Genomic DNA, 17,159 nt, shown 5'->3' with positions numbered 1-17,159 from the left:
ACATTATTTATAGAGAACAGTCCATATTATCATTCAAATTTTCTTAAAAGGATAATGTTCTTGTAGAAAATTCAGAACCATTAGATATGGAAAATTTCACTGTAGGACTGGCTAAAGGAATTGAGGATATAGTCTGGGAAAAAGAAGGCCAATGAGGTCAGGTATTTAAAGACCTGTCAGGTGGAAGAAGGATTAAATTTGTTCTAATTAGCTTTAAAATACAGAAGTAGGAGTTTTGGATGAAAGGTAAAGGTAGGTAGATAATCAGTATGAGGGAGAAAATGTAACAATTCAATCTATCCTAGATTGTAATAGACTGATTTAGGAGATAATGAGTTTCTTTGGCCTCCACATTGCTCATGCCAGGGAATAGTCTGCTTTAGCTATGAGGTGAATTAGATGACTTGACCTGGAGGAAACTGAGGCAAAGAGGGTTAATTGATTTTGCCTAGTATCACAAAGTAGTGTCTAAGGCCAAATTTAACTCAGATCTCCCTACTCCAGCTCTGATGCTCTATCCACATAGTATAGTTACTATATAAATGCTTATTTTCTTCTCCTTCCTCTGGTTTTTACTGTTGTGTGACTTGGAAGACAAGCCACTCACTCTCTTTGATTTTCAGGTTTTCCCTCTTAAAAATGAAAGCTTTAGACTAAATGGTCTTTATGGTTCCTTACAACTCCAACAACCTAAATTCTAAGTTCTAAGAGCCCTTCTAGCTTTCTCATTTTATGCTGCATATTCTCAGACCCCTTCTCACTCACAAGTTATATGCCCTAAATTCTTCTCAACCCTAAGAGCCTTCTTATCTTCTAAAGGTCTTTACACTGCTAACATTTTCTGTTTTTTTTTTTTCCCAGATCTGGCATTTTGCAATTTTTATTCCAATCTGCTACCTAGATTGGATATCCTATATTATGTGGTATCTTCTTGTTCTGAAATTCTATGCTCTATCATTGTAAACATTCCCAGGAATTGAAAGGAAGGCACAGATGGAGTTAGAACTTTCTTTTGTCTTTTGTTCTGGGTTGGAAAAAGACATTGCTATGTCCTGGTTTGGTCTCCAGGAAGCAAGCTGACTCAAGTTCCTTTGCTGATAGATGTAATAATAAGAGCAATGGACTTAAATTCCTGTTTTGAAGTGCCAGCTGAAATATTAACGAGCTGTGTATTGTTAGTTAAGTCACAACCTTTCTGAGGTAACAGTTCTATCTTTAGCACCTTTTGGATACAATAATTTCTTACCTTTATCCCTGACAGGATTGGTGTAAGAATCAAATGGGATAATTGAGAAGAAAGGGATGTGTTACCATAAACCACTACATGAATGTTCTTTTATTACCGATAACAATCAAATGGAAAAGACACACAGGAGAAGCGACCCAGGAACAGCAGACCTCTGGGGGCACATTTGCCCAGCAGTGAAAGTCTCACCTGGCTTTCTAACACTTCCTCCTTTTAAGGCAATTAAATCTGCAATCACCATTGGTGGGACCAGTCTAGAACACCAACCAAGAAGCTCTGTTTCTCTTTAATTTTATTTAATGGCCTTAAATATCCCTAATGTGGGAGAGAGGCTAGTGACCCTGCCAGGGCTACTGGCAACAGCTGCTGCTTCCCCACACCTACATTTTCTTTCCTGATTTCAGTAAGACTTTCAAGATACACACTGACATGCTAAAAGTAGGCCCAAAGGAGGAGGCTCCTATAATTCTCAGTGGGAATCTCAGTTATCTTCAACAACACCTTCGGCATGAACAGGCTCATCATTGCCCTGCTGCTTTTAAAATAAGGAAAGAACTGCCTTAGACTCTGTCTTCAGTACCAGAGTGTGCTTATTTCAAATACAGGGGGTCAGAGTTCAATTTCAAGGTTCATTTGGGAGATGTCAATTAGGAGCTAGAAATAGCAAAAATTGGAACGCTGAGCGACTGGTAAAATCTCCTCATAGGAAGAACTCATTAATTAAGCAGATCTGTCTATCGAACTGAACACAAGTGCAACGGAGATAATTAAGGCAGAAGAGCAACTGCACATGCAGAAACAGAGCAAGGTCCTGTGGCAACCTCCCCCACCCTGGCCCCTTGGGGAATATTGTTAACAGCTGTCTTAGGCTTTTCCTTAAGTTAAAAAGCTCTGCTTTCCTTGGATTTTCTTCCTTAGCTTCAGGATCAAGCAATTTCTTTTTCTTAAACTGTTTTGGATTAATTTATTTAGAAATCATAGAATAATATATTTAGACCTGGAAGGGACCCTGGAGGTCACTGTATCCACCCCCTCATTTTATAGATGGAGAATCTGAGATCTAGAGAAGTTAAACGATTTGTATAATGCCATATGCCAGGCAAATGTCTAAGCTGGGATTTAAACTCAGATCTTCCTGATTCCAAGTTCAGAATACCAATTGCAATAGGTTTTAAAGGTGGGAAGGACTCTATTTCACAGAGAAGAAAATGAGAGTCCAAGAGAAGAGGTGACTTCCTCATAGATGGTAAGTAATGGAGCCAGGGCAGGAGTCCTACTGTCTGATTCACAATCCAGGGCCCTTTCCAAAATATCCCAGATAAAGAGATTCACAGGACATCTGAGTTGGAAGGGACTGCTAAGGACCTAGTCTATTCCTGAGCAGGAATCATAACAAAATACCTATCCGGAATGTCCTTGAAATACAATGACAAAGAGTTCTCTACCTATGAAGGTGGCTGATTCCACTTGGGGACAACTGTATGTTGGGTTTTAGAACTTTTTAAAATAGCAAGTTGAAATATGACTTTTGGCAGCTTCTGCCATTCTTGCACATTCTGTCCTCCCAGAGAATAATAGAATAAACATGACAGCCTTCTGACAAAGACCAAGCCTGACTTTGATATTTTTTTCAAGCAAAGTAGCTCCAGCTCAGATGAATCTCATAGGTCATGGTTTCTAGTCTTCTTTTCATACAAATCTCTTTCTTTTGCAACTACAGTTTTATCCTTTTAAAAATGCAATATCTAGAACAGAACGTGATACTCAAGATATCAGATATGGTCTAATTAGGGTAAATGAGAAAGTAGGAAAACAAGCATTTATTAAGCACTTTCTGTATGCCAAGGACTTTACAAGTTATTTGATCTTCACAACAATCCTGGAGGGAAAGATGCTATTATTATTATTCCTATTTAACACACGAGGAAACAGTCAAACAGGAATTTTCTTGGCAAAAATACCGGAGTAGTTTGTCATTTCCTTCTCTAACTCATTTTACAAATGAAGTTTCCTCAAACAGGTTAAGTGACTAGCATAGGATTACACAGCTAATAAATGTCTGAGGCTAGATTTGAATTCAAGTCTTCCTGACTTCAGGACTTGTCTTTTATCCCTGTGTCACTGAGCTACCTTTAGAGGCAAGCAAAACAATCACCTTCAGTAGTAACCCTCAGTTTAGACACTCTGCTTCTATTAATTCAGCTAAGAGGGCATCTGTCTTTTAATGCTACTGTGAGAGGAAGGCCTCCAAGCACAATGGGTATATCATTCGGTCATCTCAGGCTCTATGGTTTTCTTGGCAAACATTTCCCTCTCCAGCTCATTTTACACATGAGGAAACTGAGGCAAACAGGGTTAAGTGACTTGTCCGGGGTCACACAGCTAGAGCATGTCCCCGAAGAATTTTCAGAAAGCAAGATTGGAATATATAGAGGGGTTGCAACACAGCTTTAGTAACAGGGAGGAGCATGTGCCGGGCAAGTCAAACTACCACCACCTTGAAGGCTGTCTTCTTCCAGAGCCTGAGCGATTGAGTTCAGGATTCTGAGCCCCGGGAGGAACGATGCTTCCAGTCCGGTGCCCTGATCCATTATTCTGTGAAGTAGCCCTTGTGGAAATGCAGTCTGGCAGCTGCTCTTCTGGGAGCTACAACCATAGCTCCTCAAGAGCCAGAAAAGTTCGTGTCACTGTCAAATCATTCAACATCAGAAACTGGCATGGCTTTTATCAGTGAAAATACCATTCTTAACATCTGCTTTGCCATTGCACCCAAAGGATCATAGGGCCTTTCCATCAGACTGGCAGTCATTACTTTTACATATATGTTATTTCCCCATTGGTGGGCAGGTATTTAACATGGTAGACAGAACACTGGGGCTGGAGTCTGGAAGGCATGAGTTCAAATGTGATCTCAGACACTAGCTGGGTGACCCTGGGCAAGTCACTTAGCCCTGTTTGCTTCAGTTTCCTTATTTGTAAAAGGAGCTGGAGAAGGAACTGGCAAATCACTGCAGTGTCTTTGACAAGCAAACCAGGGAGTCTGAAATGACTGAACAGCAGCTCCTAATAGAATGTGGGCTTCCTGGAAGCAAGGACTTGCTTTTCTATTTGTGTTCTCAGCTAAGTACAGTGCTTTGCACACAGTAAGTGCTTAATAAATGTATTATTCATCCATTTCTGTTTGATGATAGAACTAATCACACCTACAGGATCACAAATCAAGAAATAACAGGATGATACTGAAGTGCATCACCCACTGACATATATTAAAGCTTTCATGAATTAAACTGCATACATCTTTTTTTCACACAAACTGATATTTAGACACATTTCTCCCATCTTGGACTTGTGCAGTTGATTTTTTTTAACCCAATTGTAAGACTTACCCATACTCTCTACTAAACTTTAAAAAAATCTCTGTAGACACTTTTTCTTTCCTGATGAATGTTTCAAGATTTATGTTTTGTCATTTCACATGTTGATACCCTCCTCAAATTGCTTTTGTTTTTTTTGGATTTCTTTTGAGACTTCTCTTAGCACTAACAACTTCTAAGGGCCAAAGTCCAATTATATTCTCATATTTATTCAGTATTTCTTAATGCCAAAAAATCTCATGTGGGGAGATGGGGCAACAATTTTCAAAAGAAAACACTTGTTTTGGGGGCAGCTAGGTGGCACAATGGGTAGAGCACTAGCCCTGAAATCAGGAGGACCTGAGTTCAAATCTGACCTTAGACATTTAAAACTCCCTAACTGTGTGATCCTGGGCAAGTCATTTAACCCCAATTGCCACAACAACAACAACAATAAAAGAAAACACTTGTTTTCTAAGACTAACAAGTAAATTCAATTCAATTCAACAAATTTCTTTTATTGCCTTATTACAACATGGAGGCAATTCCAGGTTTTCAAAGACCAGAAGAATTCTCTTTATGATAATCACAATAGTGCTTACATAGTGCCTTCTGTGTATCAGTAACTGCGCTATAATTTCATTTGATCTTCACAACAACCCTGGGAAATAAGTGCTATTATTTCTCCCATTTTATAGATAAGGAAACTATGGCAAACAGGGTAACACTGCTAGGATCTGAGGCTGAATTTGAATTTAGGCCTTCCTTAGTCCAGACACAGAACTATAGCCACTGTGCCACCTATAAGAAGAACACTGAAAAAGGCTTCAATTATGGTCCCAGTGACAGACAGTATCGGTCTACTGTCCAAGAATCAGCCTAGTTAAATTCATAGAAGCTCATCATCAATCAATTTAGTCTTTAAATGATGACCCTTTTTTAAAAGTATAAAAGGAATTCAATATTCTACTTTCAAAATTGAACTACTTGTTTGTTTTTCCTTTTGATTTTTCTTCTGTTCATTTAAAAAATGCTTCATTGATACTTTTTCCTGTCCTTTTTTAAGAGACTCAACACTGTCACTAGTACTGAAATACTGGGTAAAATACAAAATAGACCATGGTCCTGTGCAGTCCACTTTAGCTTCCATAGCAATGGTGGTAGAGTAGAATAAAAGGAAACATAAGGTTTTAAGAATAAATTTTTATACAATCTTCAAACATTATTTAAAATTTCAGTACTATAGATATGCTATGTTTGCCCAACAAACAATGAGTTGATATGCTACTGGTAGAATTGAACCACATCCATATGGACATTCTGACTATAAATAAAACTAGAACGAAAAAAAAAAGATTTGCAACTAAATAAAAGGATGGCTCACAGGTTTTCCTTAAAGAGAAAAATAAAGGAAATGGAAACAGCTTCATCAGGTGTCCAATGGCAACTAGAAACATCGTTTATGCATTCCTTGGCCATCTTTCCCTGCAGTGCTCATGATAAGCCCAATTGCTATGAAGAAAAAAAAATGCAGCTTATGTGCTTACATCTGTTATAGAAAATTAAATTCCAAAAAGACTTTTGAAATCATAGCAATGATTTCAATGACCTCAATATGAAAGTAGCTATAGGGCAGGCTGGAAAATATGGCTTAGTATGAAACAAAAAAGGCAAATTGAATGTAGACTACTCAGAGTCATAAATAGTTTTTTCAATAGGAGAAGTAAAAAATGATAGATAAGATAAACACAAAACATCATATACTAAGGAAAAAAAAGAAGAAATCATTATATTTCAATGATAAGAAATGAATGGTTACCAACATGAGAATCAGTTCTGAATATATGGGAAGTCAGATTATCACTTTTTAAGAGTAAAATAAAAAATTAGAGGAGAAAAAAGATGATAAAAATGAGACATTACATGCAATTCCTGAAGTTTCAGCTTGACCTATCTTCATTTAATTCACTTTTTAAAAAAATTATATGCAAAGCACTATGCTAGCTATTAAAAATACAAAGAAGAAATTGAAATAATCCTTTCCCTCAGTGAGATCATACTCCATTGGAATAAGCAATTGTTATAATAAGGAGACCAAAAGACCTAAAGCCAGTGGACACTTGTTGCAAAATGGAGAGACATTACAATTAATGCCAAGACTATAGAAGCTCTTTTGCAAAACATTACCATGGAGGATACCAGATTATGCATTTTTTTTTTTTGTCACAAGATAGTGAAATGCAGTAGAGGAAAAAATGAGTCTACAGAAAATTTTGATGAGACACAGCTAAACTACATAATTCAAATCATTTATGGATGAATCTAGGATGAGGACAGTGTATAGATATGAAATGGAACAGATTGACCTGTGTTTAGATAATGATGTATTCTTATTATAAGAGAAACAGTAGATCTACCACATTTGGATTCTAAATAACTTAGTATCCAAGTGCTATATGAGTAAATGGAATTGGCATTTAAGAAGATGAAGTTGGGAAGAGCATCTGGTTCTATTTGATCAAATACACATGGAAGAAATCCATATTGGAGGCAACCCAATTATAGGGACAGTGAGAGATCAATTTTCAAAATATCTAAAAGAAGGGCAGATTTCATTTATTTCATGTTTTAAATTCTGTAATTCACAAATGCCCCAAACACAAGCATTTCCATACACAAAGAAGAACAAAAAAGATTATATGTGAAATTGTGATTATTATCACAATTTTTAAAAAAGGAATTCAATATACTATTTTCAAAACTACCTTGCTTGTCTATATTTCCTTCTGTTTATTTTTTTAAATGCTTCGATGATACTCTTTTTCTATCTTTTCTTTTTGGGGATTCAAAACTATCACTAGCTTCCCTTTCTTCTTAAGTTCTCCTCCCCCCATCTCATGCATGTAAAAAAAGAAAAATACAATCCTTGTAACTATTAAGTATAATAAAATAAAACAAATCCACATATTTTACATTTCATATATATACTTATATATTCTATATCTTTTCTTGTATACATTCTAGCTAGTTAGCTTTGTCACTTAAATTTGACCATCTCTCTATTAGTAGGTGGATTGTATGTTTTGTTTTTAGTCTTCTGGAATCAAATTTGGTTCATTGCATTGATCAGAGTTCTTAAGTTTTCCAAAGTTGTTTTTCTCTGTAATGTTATTATTCCATAAATTTTCTCACCATTCTGCTACCTTCATTCTGCATCAGCTCATTCAAATCTTCCCAGATTTCTATGGAATCATCCCTTTTATTATTTCTTATGGGAAAATAATATTACATAATCAATATTACATTAATATACAATGATTTCTTCAGCATTCCCAAAATGATAGGCATTTGCTTTGTTTGCAGATTTTTGCTATAATAAAAAGAGTTGCTATGAATATTTTTGTACATATGGAATTTCTTCAAAAGGGGGAGACATCAAAAGGATAAAAAAAAATCACAGATGGCATTATTACCAAAAATAAAAATTAAAAGGACAACCAAGATGATGTTAACAACTACTAATCCACATACTTCATTTGCATTTCTATAAAATGCAATTCTATAAAATAAGAAGGGTCTACACACATATCCAAGGGCATCCTTAATGAAAATATGAAAAGAGAATGGCCAGACTTTTTGTTTCTTCAATTTTTGTTTATGGCATAAAATAGACAAAGAAGTGTAGAGACTGAGAAATCTCACTGTTTTTATTGTTATGGATTACCATATCTCCCCCCAAAACTATTTTATGTGATACAGCAAAACATAATACTAAAAGTTTTTTTCAAACAGGTATTCTCATATAATGTTTCTTGATGGATGTGTATGGTACAGCAAATTCAATTTACAAATACTCAGAGATATCTCAAATGAAGAATAGAAATATTTATTCTTAGCAACTTGCAAGAAGCGAACATCTCCAGACTGAACTCCAAACCAGTCTAAAGAGGTTAATTTCCACAGAGATTGAAATGAGTTATATAGTCGTGACCATAAGAATAATGCTTGGAAGTAACATGAACTTGATAAATTTTGACCTGAATTTTATGATGGTCAGTTTTACAACTGCTTACAATTGTTTACCCTATTTTATTTCCCAGATAAATTAAATCTCAATCTACTTTCGTTAATGATTTTATAAGAAACCATATAATCCCCTCACAAAGATATTTGTTTAGGGGTAAGTAATCCATTAAATGAGGATAACCAAGGAGAGATTACTCAGTTTACAAATCCCTTAGAATGTTTCCAGCACATTAATTAGTTAACTTCTTCTAAGAAGTTAAGTAAAGGTCCTGGAGATCAGATATTTCTACTAGAGGAGCAAGTCTTTTGCTCTCTTTTCCAGAGCCTTAATGATTAACAGACTCTTGAAAATGGGTCTGGAATTACCAAGTGAGAGGTTTAAGTTTTGGGGTTCTCTTCAAATGACTTTCTTGGGAAGCCCCCAGCTTCCCATTACACTCAAATGAAAGCAGATTTTTGTTCAACAATACTCTGTCATTATCAATCAAAAGAGGCTTATGCTTGCCTACATTGAAATCACTCCTGTCATTGAGAATGTACTTTGGGAAAATTCTCCAGCTATTCCTATTTGCAGATGTCATTGCTCCAATTATGTCCATAATGGAATTTTCATGAGTATCCTTGATAAGTTCCACAGCTAATGAAAAAAAAGCAGCCTAAAATTTACAATGGAAAAATCCAAGTATAATAAAGAATTAGTATTGTCCAGAATATGACAAGAAGTTAGATGGGTTATTCTATCAGTAACTACAACTTGTTTGAACACTGCTCACACACAATAAGCAAGGCTCAGAAACAGACTGGGGAAGAAGAGAGGATTCTATTTTACTCAAGGAATAAATGATGTTTTCAATAGTCTTAAGCTTCTTCATGCTGGAAAAAAACTATCTTTTTAAATATTCCAAACTCCTGATTATGCTATCTATATGGCTACAAATCATGGGACACCATAGCCTCTGAAGAATCAAAATTGCAAATGACCTTAGAGAACAATGGAAAATTTCGTAGTAGGTGTAGGTAGTCTGCAACAATTACCCACTTTGCTTTGCCATTATTTGAGAACACAGATGATTAAGGAAAGATGTGGGCTGGTCTTATATTCAGAACAAAGGATAAAAATCAGATCAAATGTTACCTTGGCATCCATGAAATATTTAAAGCCCTTAAGGAAGGCTTTGAGTACATTGGGTTGATGCTTTATGGAAGGGTCATGCAATGATATGCATAAGATCCTTATAGGTTGAGAAATCAGAGATGTATTATAATAAATACTGGCAAATCAGTTACCCACAAGCAAGAGATTAAATGAAAAATGGCATAATTCCTTCAGAGAGTTTGGAATTTCTAATCTATTATATGGAACTGGAAAAGACTTTATAGAAGGGAGCATTTGAACAGGACTTTGATGATAGATGAAGACAGAAGTCAAAGACATGAGAATGAAAATGATGAGGGAATAAGAGTGGGAGATGTATTTGGCAGACAGAAGTTTGTATAGTGTACTTCAGTGGAGTATGACAAAGTTGGAATAGTGGAGTGAGGCCAGATGGCAGAGGAAATAAAATACATTAAGGAATAGGGAGCCATGAAAGTTTCTGAGTAGGGGAATTGTAGGCATTGAATGATAGAACTCCAGAATTGGAGGGATCTCAAGTGAATGGAATATGGAAGGGACCTTAGAGTTCAAACTCTATATATTACTGGAAAGAAAGTTGAGAACCATAAAGAGAAAGGGATCCCCCCAAATCAGATACCATAGAGAACTGTGTGGTTCCATTGCCCCACAGTAGTATAGATAGACAGGAGTTTTTGGAAGAGAAAAAAATGCACGGTAACTCTAATATACGCCAATTTTGTTTGTTAGAAATATGACACAGCAACAGAAGGAAAAGGAATGGAGGCAAAGACATGAACTAGAGAAAGGAAACTCAAAATAAGACTTCAAAGGCAAACAATGGGTCTGCCTGCTTGCCACATAATAGCCTTAAAAGCAGCTGGAGTGAGTAGGGATGTGGTGATCAAAGACTCAGAGACTTAGAAATGAAATTTTTAAAATGCTCAAATCAAGCTAGGAAAGGCTAAAAAAATTGGGTCCTTGGGGTAACGATGCAAAGTATTATTCAGTCCAGAGTACAGTATATGTGAGAGCTGAGAAAGGATAGAACACTCCTTGGAAAAAATTGCTATGTGAGAGATATTGATCCAGTCACTCAACCCCTCATCTGCAAAATGAAGGGGGGTATCCTTGATGACCTCTAAGATTCTCTAAGCTCTAAATCTATGGTTCTTTGGTCCTAAAACTATATAATAGAATTCACATGAAGCATTATATTCATTTAGTTGTTCAGTCCACATTCATTAATCAACTACTATAAACAAAACTCTATGCTAGGGACTGATAGAAGTGCAAGGTTTGAACAAGACTTAGTGCCCATGCTCATTGAGTCAATAGGACATAATATGCAACATAACATGTTAGAGAAATGTAAAGAGCCCTAGGAAATTCCATGAGATGTGTTGTCAGAGATTAAACTCCAACGGACATAGACTTTGAGTAGAAAGTTAAAGGGTAGAGAGAACTCCAGAGCCATGAGAGAAGGTATTCCAGGTACAGGGAACAAAGGGACTAGAGATACAGAGGTAGGAAATTTCAGGGAATGATCACTGGCAAAGATGAAACTGTATCTCTCTTTTTTTCTGCAGTGTAGAATCTGTGAAGATAAGCGATGCTAGACTGGGGAGTCAGGACGGCACCAGTGCTGTAGCCCTTAGAATTGCAGATAAACGCATTTGAACTTTTCTTGTAAGACTAGGGAGCTATGTAAGAGCTTGGAGCAGAGGACTGATATGACCAGATCCATTCATGAAGGAGTTGAGCCTGACTATAATATAAAGGATGGATTGGAGAGGAAAAAGAGTGGCAGCATATTATAGAGAGCATTGGATACAAGACAAAGGAGTTATATATAACATATCATATTATTGTTATCATTATTACCATCATTTGTATTCCGTGGTGAAACCCAGCATGGTTCCCTTCCTCTACTGGCACAGCTGAGCCTACTCAATGCTTGAGGTCAAGATCCTGCCCTACCCTCCATTTATGTAGAGCCTGAGCCTGGTTCTATAATCATTTTTTTTTAAATTAGAGTTTGTTTAATGATCACCCCGCTGATGGCATCTTTATCCTCCTGCCTCTGTGAGTGAGGAACAGTCTAGGAAACAGAAAAGTTTCCAGCTTTCTAAAAATTCAAAGCAGCAGCTGGTAGGGGGAGAAGGTGGTGGCTTCTCTGTAAGCTACTATTCTCAGAAACACAACTTAGTTCAGAATCTTGAGATTCTCGCCCTTCTTAGAATCATAGTACCTGGAAGAAAAAATGAAGCCTGGGAGGCTAAATAGTTAAGCCTATACCTTGACAGGATTCTCCTCTCCAGTATCCTTCACATGTAATCATATAGTTTCTGTTAAAACACCTATGTAATGGGGAATCTTATTCTCCTACTTTGCATTTCAATATAGTTTCCCTTGTTCCTGGTATTATAGGAAAAGCACTGGCCTTGAACTCATTATATTGACTCCGCTATTAGCTTATTGTATCATCCTGTCCAAACCATTTGTCTTCTTGAGTCGGAATTTTGTCAAGGGAAAATGAAGGCATTGCATCAGATACAATATGAGGCCCTTTTTAGGGTTACAGTTCTGGGACGTCTGTATTTTTGTGGTCAGAATAGAAAGAAAAGCAGTGATCATTAGGAACCAAGATGGGTTCACCAAGAACAAGTCATATCAGACCTGCTTTATTTCCTTCTCAGTCACAGTTAGTGGACTGGTAGTTGGGGAGAGGATGAGGTCCAGGGGAATACCCAAAACATAAAATGCCTGGATTTCAGCAATCTGATTATCCTTTCCCAGATAAAAAAGATGCACGCTGACTTCAAGCCTGCTCCAGTATTATGTCCTGTTGCTAATGCTGTGTCAGCTTGTAGCACAACCTCTCTCCTAGAGTGACTGGCCTTTTGGAATCTCTCCCAAAGTTCAAGCTTGTCAGGTAAGCTACTTGCTCCTCCTAAGTAATGGTCCTTTTGTGCCTTCAGCCTTCTTCGCTAATTTGTGTCTGTAACTTCTTTGTCACTACTTTATGTAACTAATTATTGTTTATGCTCCCTAAGCAGATTGTGTAGAGATCTATCCCTGAGAGAGGGATAATAGTCTCTTAATGAAGCCTTTGAATCCATACAGCTAAAAAGAACTGAGCATATCTTAAGGCTGCCCTTCCAGCCTTTTGGAGGAGGAGGCTCTTCTGCTCCAAGGCCTTGGGAAGACTGCTAACCCACAATTTCAGACTCTGAAATCGGGAATGGAAGACTTTCTGAGAGCTTGAAACCTTTCTTATTTACCTGGAACATTATCAAGGGAGTAGTGTTGCCACTACCTTCCTCTCTGTCAAGATCTTCACTAGATGCTCCAACTGTACAGTTTGCAAGGGATGGGGGAAAGGCAGTTAGCATGACTGATGTTGCCCTTTGCTCTTTCCCCTTTCTCTTTCCATATTTTTCTTGCCCCTTAATAGGAATAATAGTATTTTTCCTCCTTACTCATCTCAAATAAAATTCCTTCTTCTCTTCCTCCATCCCTCTCTCCCTTCCTTCTTTCCTCCTTCCTTCCTCCCTCCTTCCTTCCTCCCTTTTTCCTTTCCTCTCTCCTTCTCTCCCTCCCTTCTTCCTTTCTTCCTTCCTTTCCTTTCTCCTTTCCTCCCTCCCTCTCTTTGTTCCTTCTTTCCTTCCTTCCTTCCTTCTTTTCTTCCTTCTTCTTCCTTCCTTCCTTCTTTTCTTCCTTCCTTCTTTTCTTCCTTCCTTCCTTCTTCTTTTCTTCCTTTCTTCCTTCTTCTTTTCTTCCTTCTTCCTTTCTTCTTTTCTTCTTCCTTCCTTCTTCTTTTCTTCCTTTCTTCCTTCCTTCTTCCTTCTTCCTTCTTCTTTTCTTCCTTTTTCCTTCCTTCCTTCCTTCTTTTCTTCCTTCCTTCCTTCCTTCTTTTCTTCCTTCCTTCCTTCTTTTCTTCTTCCTTCTTCCTTCCTTCCTTCTTTTCTTCCTTCTTCCTTCCTTCTTTTCTTCCTTCCTTTCTTCCTTCCTTCCTTTCTTCCTTCCTTCCTTCCTTTCTTCCTTCTTTCCTTCCTTCCTTCCTTCCTTCCTTCCTTCCTGGCAAACTCAGTTTGGGGGATTTTTTTTGAGACAACCAGCAATCAGGCACCTTGGGACTTGGCAGTGTCCAGTCCTGTAACCCCCATTACTTACAACTAATATCAGACAAGACTGGAACCTATGCATTTAATTTCTATCACTCTAATTTTATTTGATTGAGGTATAACAAGCTCTCATCTATTATTCAATATCTCCATAATTATTCTAGTGAAAGTACTAGCATACATTATATAATTTCTTTTCCAAAGAGTATTTCTGCAAAGGAAAGTAACAACAGCACTAATTTGATATTGTTTTATAATTTACAAAGATTTTACTCTTAATCACACTATGAAGTGAGGAGGACAAATACTATTATTCCCATTTTACAGATGAAATAGTTTCAGGGATTGTCCAATGTTACATAGTAATTACCAGAACTAAGGCTCAGATTCAGGATCTCAGATTCCAATTTTAGACTCTTTTCTGTCTCTGAGTGCCACAACCTCAGGTATAGCACACTCAGTCCTATCATTCAGCTCTTCCTAAGAGGAAGCTGGTGTTCTGGATTTGAAGACCCCCAACTGAAGAATCACATGGTATGGGGATAAGGATTATACCAGACTGTTCTAGTTCTTCCATAGGTTTGACAGCTAGGGCCAGGAAAGTGCAAAAACCCTAGATGGAACCCCAATCTCATTCCCATTCTCTCAGAAGTGCTGTAAGAGAACCAAAGGTCAGACAATCTAACATCTGTATACAGGAATCATCAGGTTCCCCTGCAATATATTTGACTGACTCTAGCCTTAAGGGAAATGCAACAATCTCCCAGTTACCTCAGTTGTTACTTAAATTCTGACAAAACAGTTATTGCAGTGAAAATTTTGCCATGTACCTTCATGTTCTCCTCTATCCCTGAGCCCCACTACACTTTTCTCTGACAAGAGCAAAATGCTAAGCATCAATACTTCCTGGTTATATGATCCTGGGCCTTATTTTTCTCATCAAGAAAATGGAGATTAGGAAAACTTAGAAGATCCAACTCATTGGGTTGTAGTGATGAATATTTTTCATAAACTAAAAACGTAATAAATGTGAACTATTAAGACATAAGGTATAAGTAATAGTCTGGAATACTTGGTAACTTTCCATTTGGGGACTTCCTTCCCTACAGTCAAGGAGAAATACCAAATCAGTTCTTTCTTTTATCACCTCCCAAGACAGAATAAGCTCCTTTATCTTGCCTCAAAGCATGATCTTGATTCCTTTTTCTAGCCTCTTTTTTTTCCTTCCCTTTAGGCATTGAAGAACAATTAGAGCTAGAAGGAATCTCATGACCCAGAACACTTAAGAGTCAAAAGGGATCTTCAAAGTCACAGAGTGGAACTTCTTCATATTACACATTAAGAAGCAAAGGCTCTAATTGATCTGCTCCAGGTCTTAGGAAATTAAAGGCCCCAAACATGGACTAAGAACTTTCCTACTCAGGTCTTCCATTCTTTCTATCATAGCACACACACACACACACACACACACACACACACACACACACACACACTGCTTCCTTTTCTATTTTTACTGATATAAAATCAAAGAACAAGATTTTCCCAGGATCTCGAAGCAAACATAGAAATTCTATTGCTGTTGCTGGGCAACCAGTGGCTCAATGAATGAATGAATTGCAGGAAGAAATCTAGGGAGCAGGTGAGTGATGGTGTTGCAGGAATTTGAGAGGATACTTTCTATGGAGGTTAGGGGTTTTGAGTCACTGATTCCTGCTTGGATTATAATAAAAAGATACAGTCATTTGATCTATTTTGTGGATTGATCTATGTGGTGGATTTTCTCTAAAACACTTAAAATTCTCTTCTTTGAGAATTCTGAGTGTTCAATGGGCCATTGACTCAAAAATAGCAACTGGGATCAAATAGTTTTCTTTTCCAAGGCAGGACATGAATATCTCTCACATATATTTTCTTTCTTCCACTCTTGTGGTTACTATCCTATTAACAAGCCAATCAGCTCTTGCCTGGAGTATTGTAATAATCCCCTAATAAATATCTCTGTGTCCTATCTCTCCTCATTGCAATCCATCTTCCACACTGATGTGAGAGTAATCTTTCTAATGCTCAGGTCTGACCTCATCACTCTCCTATTCAAAGACTGTCAGTAACTCCCTATTTTCTGCAGAAGTAAATACAAATTCCTCAGCTTCTCATTCAAGTCCCTTAACAATCTATATTCAGTTTACCTTTCCAGTTTTTTCTCCCCCACATGCACTCAATGCTCTAGCCAATGTGGATGACTCATTGTGTTCCTGCCTCTGTGCCTAGAATACAGACAGCCATATTTTGAGTCATCATCCTTAGCCTGGCAATGGAACTCTTCCACAATCTGGCATTATTCTCCCCTTCTGCTCGTATCTTCTACTACTCCCCCTCAGGTACTCTACATTACAATTAAGAAGCTCAAGGAAGGTGAGAGGAATCAAAAAATAAGAGAATCACATTTTATCAGAGATGGAAGGGAAGTGATAGAAACATAGAAGGACAGATTTCAAGTCTGAAAGGATCTTACAAGTTATCAAGTTCAATCAACCTCTTTATGTCATGGATGGGGAGAATGGAACACAAAATAAGTTATACAATTACCAAGTGTATGGAAAAGGACTGTTACCTGACTCCATGACACCCAATAAAAAATATACCTAGAGAAGAGTCTCCTCTACATTGTCCCTGACATGTGGCCATCCAGTTTGGAAGACCTCCAATAACTGGGAGTTCTCTATTTCCTGAGGCTACTTATTATACTGTTGCACAGCTCTGAGAGTCTTTGGAAACCATAAATCATCTCAGGCACATGAACTATTATTGCTATTAGTATTAAACATTCCATTATTTATTATCATAGTGTACTTATATTTCACACATTAATTATGATGCTATTGTTTAAATTTTATCTGCAACCTTATAAATAATAATAATGTGCAAATGCACCAAATTAATGAGGCTTAGAAAAACTACAGGCACAAATGTTCCCAGGATGGAAACTGTGCACAGCAATTTGGATGAAAATGTCTCTCCTGACCCAGCAAGCTCATTTGGGCTGAGCAAGGCCTTCATCTGCATTCACAACAAAGCAGAAGCCTGAGTAATTGGCCATCATGAAAAAGGAAATCGTCTTTGTTGGAACCTTGCCATTGCCAAAGTCATATATGGAGAATTGTTATAGGCCCTGACAAAGGCCCCCAGGAATTTCCAGAGGAGCTCAGCAGAGGTCAATGGAAATTCCCATAGTTTGCCTTCCACTTTTCTAACAGACATTTATTAAACACCACCTTGTACCAGAGAAAGTGTTA

At 37.4% G+C, this 17,159-nt stretch overlaps 1 protein-coding gene across 2 annotated transcripts in view; it reads right to left on the bottom strand.

The window, feature by feature from the left end:
* HTR4 (5-hydroxytryptamine receptor 4) overlaps nucleotides 1-17,159 on the bottom strand; it is a 79,579-nt gene that overhangs the window by 22,469 nt on the left and 39,951 nt on the right. The gene's annotated exons all lie outside the window — the stretch shown is intronic.

Source organism: Antechinus flavipes, chromosome 2 (genome assembly GCF_016432865.1).
Source record: "Antechinus flavipes isolate AdamAnt ecotype Samford, QLD, Australia chromosome 2, AdamAnt_v2, whole genome shotgun sequence".
Classification (NCBI taxonomy): domain Eukaryota; kingdom Metazoa; phylum Chordata; class Mammalia; order Dasyuromorphia; family Dasyuridae; genus Antechinus; species Antechinus flavipes.
This window is presented reverse-complemented; position numbering and strand designations above follow the sequence as displayed.